Source organism: Salmo salar, chromosome ssa03, assembly GCF_905237065.1.
Source record: "Salmo salar chromosome ssa03, Ssal_v3.1, whole genome shotgun sequence".
Classification (NCBI taxonomy): Eukaryota; Metazoa; Chordata; class Actinopteri; order Salmoniformes; family Salmonidae; genus Salmo; species Salmo salar.
In genome coordinates this window covers 47,877,796-47,884,094 of record NC_059444.1, presented here as the reverse complement: position 1 = coordinate 47,884,094, position 6,299 = coordinate 47,877,796, and the positions used below count along the sequence as shown (strand labels likewise).

Here is a 6,299-nt window from a genome sequence, read left to right as displayed (position 1 = left end):
AATCCAGCTATGCCCTCCGATGAACCATCAAACAGGTAAAGCTTCAATACAGGACTAAGATTGAATCGTACTACACAGGCTCCGGCGCTCGTTGTATGTGGCAGGGCTTGCAAACTATTACTATTACCACAAAGGAAAGCACAGCCGTGAGCTGTCCAGTGACACAAGCCTACTAGACGAGCTAAATTACTTCTATGCTCGCTTCAAGGCAAGCAACGCTGAAGCATGCATGAGAGCATCAACTGTTCCGGATGCTCTCCGTAGCTGATGTAGGTAATACCTTTAAACAGGTCAACATTCACAAGGCCACAGGGCCAGAAAGTTTACCAGGATGTGTATTCCGAGCATGCGCTGACCAACTGGCAAGAGTCTTCACAGACATGTTCAACCTGTCCATGACAGAGTCTGTAATACCAACATGTTTCAAGCAAACCACCATAGTCCCTGTGCCCAAGAACACTAAGGTAACCTGCCTAAATGACTACTGACCCGTAGCACTCACGTCTGTAGCCATTGAGTGCTTTGAAAGGTTGGTAATGGCTCACATCAACACCATTATCCCAGAAACCCTAGACCCACTCCAATTTGCATACCGCCCCAACAGATCCAGAGATGAAGCAATCTCTATTGCACTCCACACTGTTCTTTCCCACCTGGACAAAAGGAACACCTACGTGAGGATGCTATTCATTGACTACAGCTCAGCGTTCAACAGCATAGTGTCCTCGAAGCTCATCACTAAGCTAAGGACCCTGGGACTAAACACCTCCCTCTGCAACTGGATCCTGGACCTCCTGACGGGCCTCCCCCAGGTGGTAAGGATAGGTAACAACACATCCGCCACGCTGATCCTCAACACGGGGGCCCCTCAGGGGTACGTGCTCAGTCCCCTCCTGTAGTCCCTGTTCACCCATGACTGCATGGCCAGGAACAACTCTAACGGCATCATTAAGTTTGCTGATGACACAACAGTGGTAGGCCTGATCACCGACAATGATGAAACAGCCTATAGGGAGGAGGTCAGAAACCTGGCCGTGTGGTGCCAGGACAACAACCTCTCCCTCAACGTGATCAAGACAAAGGAGATGATTGTGGACTACAGGAAAAGGAGGGCCGAGCACTGGATTCTCATCAACGGGGCATCGACGAGGCAGTAGTGGAGCAGGTTGAGAGCTTCAAGTTCTTTGGTGTCCACATCACCAACAAACTATCATGGTCCAAACACACTAAGACAGTTGTGAAGAGGGCACGGCAAAGCCTATTCCCCCTCAGGAGACTGAAAAGATTTGGCATGGACCCTCAGCTCCTCAAAAAGTTATACAGCTGCACCATTGAGAGCATCCTTACTGGTTGCATCACTGCCTGGTACGGCAACTGCTTGGTCCGACTGCAAGGCACTACAGAGGGTAGTGCGTACGGCCCAGTACATCACTGGGGCCAAGCTTCCTGCCATCCAGGACCTCTATACCAGGCGGGGTCTCTACCAAAATTGTTATAGACCCCAGCCACCATAGTCATAAACAATATTCTTTGCTACCGCATGGCAAGTGGTACCTGAGCGCCAAGTCTAGGTTCAAAACGCTTCTTAACAGCTTCTACCTCCAAGCCATAAGACTTCTAAACACCTAGTCAAATGTCTACCCAGACTATTTGCATTGTCCCCCCACCACCTATTTTACGCTGCTGCTACTCTCTGTTTATCGATGCATATTCACTTTAACTCTACCTACATGTACATATTACCTCAATTACCTTGACTAACCTGTGCCCCCGCACATTGACTCTGTACTTTTACCCCCTGTATATAACCTTGCTACTGTTATTTTACTGCTGCTCTTTAATTATTTGTTATTTTTATTTATCTATTTTTACTGAATACTTCTTTGTCTTAAAGCTGCATTGTTGGTTAAGGGCTCGTAAAATAAGCATTTCACTGCCAATTACGACACCTGTTTTATTTGGCGCATTTGACAAATACAATTTATTTGAGACACTTACACACACACATACACACACATGATAACATATGCACTACACACACGTATACGTGGACTTTGTGGTGTAGATATGTGGTAGTGGAGTAGGGGCCTGAGGGCACACTCTTAGTGTGTTGTGAATTCTGTAATTAATGTATTGTAATGTTTTTAAAATTGTATAACTGTCTTAATTTTTCTGGACCCCAGGAAGAGTAACTGCTGCCTTGGAAGCAGCTAATTGGGATCTATAATAAATACAAATACAAATCATAATAGCTTGCAAGCTGAGTTTGAATAAGACATCCGATTACCACTTTGCAGTTAGAACAGTTGGTTTTATTATAGCTAATAAATAACAAAATAATTGATTGATCACTAGATAAACAAATGCATGTTTTTTTTATTATTTTTTATTAACAAATATCAACAAACAGAATAGGAATAGTCGCATGCAAACGAGCATACATACAAACTATTTACATTGCCAGGAATCCTAAACAAACAAATCATATTCATTAATAATACAACAAGTTTTAATTGCCTTTTTGTTTTTCATTTTAGTTAAACCAGTGCCATATTGTTTAAATTCATTTATAAAGTGAAAAAAGTTAGGTTTTGAATTAGACCATTTGCATTTGTTAATTTGAAATGTACCTAGTATTATTAGCAGTTGAATTAAATATTCTACATCTTTATCTATGTCTGAAATAAATCATTATATCAAAACCATTAAATTGTTTCCCATGCAAGGCGGTCGGCTACGTTTCATCACACCCCCTCATCTGATTGGTCGAGTAGGCGGCCATCTGACTTTGTGGCTGTGGTAACTAGAGACGCCCTTTTTGCCACGGCTCCCCGATTCATGTTGTTTTCTTAGCTAGCAGGCGTTGCATTGTTGTACTTGCTCCCAAATGGATCTATCTGGTAAGGATTTCGTTGTTTTCTATGTTGTTTGTTTTGAACATTTGTCTTAAGCAGTTGTATGTAGTTAGCTAACCAGCAACATAACGTTAGCTGGAACGAAGATCATGAAATAGATAGTTACGTTAACGTAGTTAGCTAACCGGTACATAATGAATCAATGTACTAGTAGCTTGCAGCTAGCTAATAAATCCTAAAAGCGAACTGCTGGATTTAGCTAGCCAGCAGGCCCAGTTAACTGTGTCGTGATCTAGTTATTCTAATTGTATTGCGCCGTGTAATGACAGTTTATCACCAATTGGTGTTTTGGTGATCTCTTAATATTCAACTGCAAGGTTCTTAGCTTGTTTGCTCGGTATTATGCAAGCTTGTCAATGTCTTATTCGATTGCCAGTTAGCGAAGGCCTTGTAATCGTTCTCCTTAGTTAGCCGATCGAATAAATTATTGAATCTCTTTTGCCAGATACTAGTTAGAGTTGGCTAAATCTAATGTAGCAGTACGAATCGTCTGTTTAGTTATTGCTATAGCATGTACCGTTAGCTAGCTAACTATGGTGTTCACTAACGTTAGCCCGTTGGTGTTTGTTTATAACTCATCAACAGTTAACCAAGCTAACGCTAGCTAGCTACCTCTACCTGTCATGATGTTCATGATTGTGATAACAAGCAACTTTGTGTCGGACGCTGGACCTTGTAATAAGCAATATGGAACCACATTATAAATACTGCTTGAAACAGTTACAACGCCCGTGACAACGGCAGTATTATACATTGAACTACAATGTTGTTAGACTATACTTCGGACACCAAAAGCATCATTGCGCAAAATAGTATGCAGCATCATCTGGATATGTATGCAACAAAAGTTCAACATTCACCTTCTGCTACCATTTCTGTCAAGCCGTTTTCGCATACAGTTTGTATTCACCACACCGAACGCACTGCATATGCAACGCTGCAAGGCAAACGCAGCGTTTAATTGGATATGAATGTAATGCTGGTGTACCAAAATGACCCTGTCGGTGTGATCGAAGTAAGCACCGGGGCACCGACTACCTTTTCCCCAACGTCTTATTCCCAGCTCACTGTTCTGCGTCGTTGTTGCTGTCAATAAGACCTGCCCACGTTGACCTCGTAGGTTTCTTCATGTAACTAATTATTAACATGGTTCCGACTACTTTGTGAGTAAGCTCATTGTTCACCTGGGTACACATTCTGGTGAACCGCATTTGTAGCGACGGCTGGCGCATAGCAATCAAACGTTAAACATTTTCTGGTCATGGTTAACCATATTTGTTTTCAAAAAAAGGTGTGAAGCCTAAACATAACCGTGTTCCAGCCCTCTTTTTCAAGATGTGGCCGATTTTAAACATTTTATAATTAAGAAATAACCGAATAGCCAACGATGTGTTTTTTCTTGTTAATTTGATATGCGTCGAAATCTGTTCATTCATAGGCATCGAATTGAGCGAATGCTGAGCAGGTTCAATGAGTTTCAAATCAAATGGATAGGTCGAGCTCATTGATTTGTGGAGCTGAAGCAGTTGCTACCTCAGATCATGAGCCTAGCAAGTGTCACAAATTAGTTATGTAGTACCCACAGAAGGCCACAGGGCGGAGCAAGAGAGCTAGCTGTGTTTTGCCTTAAAAAACCTGAACCCACGCATAAAGTATATTAGCCTTACCCATAGTTTTCAGCTATTTTAGCCCGAACCCCTAATTTTAGGGTTAGGATTATACAATAGGGATAACCTACAACACGTATGGAAAATATTTTATTAATAATATTATGTTAGTAAATACCATTATAGTACTAAATAGCATTTCAGTTGTTATTTAAAAAAAATCAAAACCTATGTAAGCCTTTTGCTGTTTATTGTTATTAGTTATTTTTGGATATTTATTATTGCAAAGCACAACACTTGATAAACAAGCCACATTTGTTTTATTTTTTAAATGTGGTTTGAATTGGGTGTGACCTAGTAACCACTATGTGAAAGTCCAGAAATTGGCGTAGGGCAGGGTTGAGACTGATCTCGGGAACTACTAAGAAAAATACAATTTATTTCTCAGCTGCCTCACCAATGTCTGTAGGCTATGAGCAGCAATATGATTGAGATAAAATAGCATGCAACTAAAAATTATATGTCCCATGATTTTCTAAAATGGTCACCCATTGCTTTACAGTTAGCTACTTGTGCGAGAAGGCAGAGCGTCTCGAAGCTGGTTGATGAATTTGACAATCATATGAAATTTCATTTATGGTGTTATGCTGCCATCTATTGGACTTCAGCAATTGCAAAAAAAGAGATTATATCATGCAACCCGAAGCCCCTCCCTTGCGCAAGAAGGCAGTGGTTGCTGTCAGCAAGAGATTGAATTGGCTACTTGCGTGAGAAGGCAGAGCTGCTCAATGCCTTTACCTCGCTTTGGCATCAAACCTAGTCGAATAAACCATAAACGCTATCAGCAATGACGTTCATTCACGGACGGTCCAGATTAAAACCTCTCTGGGATATGTGAGACGCTATCGTCCCACCTCAACAACAGCCAGTGAAATTGCAGGGCGCCAAAATTAAAATTCCTCAAACATACAAGTATTATACACCATTTTAAAGCTTAACTTCTTGTTAATCCAGCCACAGTGTCTGATTTCAAAAAGGCTTTACGGCGAAAGCATACCATATGATTATGTTAGGTCAGCGACCTAGTCACAAAAAAACATACAGCCATTTTCCAGCCAAAGAGAGGAGTCACAAAAAGCAGAAATAGAGATAAAATGAATCACTAACCTTTGATGATCAGATGGCACTCATAGGACTTCATGTTACACAATACATGTATGTTTTGTTCGATAAAGTTCATATTTATATCCAAAAATGTCGGTTTACATTGGCGCGTTATGTTCAGTAATGTTTTGCCTTAAAAACATCCAGTTTTTTTGCAGGGAGCCACATCAATTAACAGAAATACTCATCATAAACGTTGATATAAGATACAAGTGTTTTACATAGAATTAAAGATACACTTCTCCTTAATACAACTGCTTTGTCAGATTTCAAAAAAGCTTTACGGCAAAAGCACACCATGCGATAATCTGAGTACAGCGCTCAGGCACCAAAACAAGCCATACAGATACCCGCCATGTTGGAGTCAACAAAAGTCAGAAATAGCATTATAAATATTCACTTACCTTTGATGATCTTGATCGGAATGCACTCCCAGGAATCCCAGTTCCACAATAAATGGTCTTTGTTTGGGAACACACATACCAAAGCATGCAACAGGCAGACCAATACAATGGTTGAAAGATTGGTGGCCATCTGGCAAATTTGAGGCCTTTTGAGCCTGACAACAAGCCATCCTCAACAAGGTTTGAAGGTGACAGTGAAGATGAGGCCT

The 6,299-nt window shown here is 41.1% G+C and overlaps 1 protein-coding gene across 4 annotated transcripts in view; it reads left to right on the top strand.

The window, feature by feature from the left end:
* The first annotated feature begins 2,776 nt into the window (after positions 1 to 2,776).
* LOC106600629 (nuclear receptor coactivator 6) overlaps positions 2,777 to 6,299 on the top strand; it is a 31,376-nt gene continuing 27,853 nt past the window's right edge. For 3 of the 4 annotated variants that reach the window (XM_014192130.2, XM_014192129.2, XM_014192127.2), the window contains exon 1: positions 2,777 to 2,900. The gene's annotated coding sequence lies outside the window, so the exon portion shown is untranslated. The remainder of the gene's footprint in view (positions 2,901 to 6,299) is intronic. The other variant, XM_014192128.2, reaches the window with a different exon arrangement.